This window comes from Colobus angolensis, unplaced genomic scaffold (assembly GCF_000951035.1).
Source record: "Colobus angolensis palliatus isolate OR3802 unplaced genomic scaffold, Cang.pa_1.0 Scaffold134, whole genome shotgun sequence".
Lineage (NCBI taxonomy): Eukaryota > Metazoa > Chordata > Mammalia > Primates > Cercopithecidae > Colobus > Colobus angolensis.
Window position 1 is genome coordinate 966,723 of NW_012114422.1, and position 596 is coordinate 967,318.

A 596-nucleotide genomic window follows, 5' to 3' on the forward strand; every position below is an offset into this window, starting at 1 on the left:
TGGGAGCAGTCATCTTGCATAGGATGTCGGCAATCTCAGAAACCTCTGGGAGTCTGCTTTTCATGTAGCAAACAACCTAGTAAGAAAAACTAGCTTTGGAGCCAGCCCTGGCTGGAAAAAATGAAGTTAAATGAAACTCTCTCCGCAACATTGGGCTAAAACCTTTTGCTGTTTCTTGCTGAGCCTACCTGGCTGATGCCATCAGTGAAAGACAAATCAGAACAGATGAAGAATGTGACTTTCAGGGGATAAATGTGAGTAAATACTTTTCTGACATTTATTAACTGTCATGAATGATTGATTTTCCTATCCCCCCTGGGTCCCCCATGTAATTCATTCTCTCCTTCCGTGACAAGGAAGGGAAACAGAAGTGCGGACCCTCTCTGTGTATAATCCACCTCCCTCTCTTCTCCTACCCTCCCTTCTTTGGCAATAGCACCAGAAGCCTGGAAGGAACTCCCTGCCAGCAGGAGGCGGCCAGCTCTAGCTTCCTGGGGCTTTGAAAAAGGCCTGGCTCAGTCCCGAGGCTGTGACATGGTGGAGGAAATGCTGGACTAGGAACCAGACACCTGGCTTTGAGAACCCAGGTCTGCTGT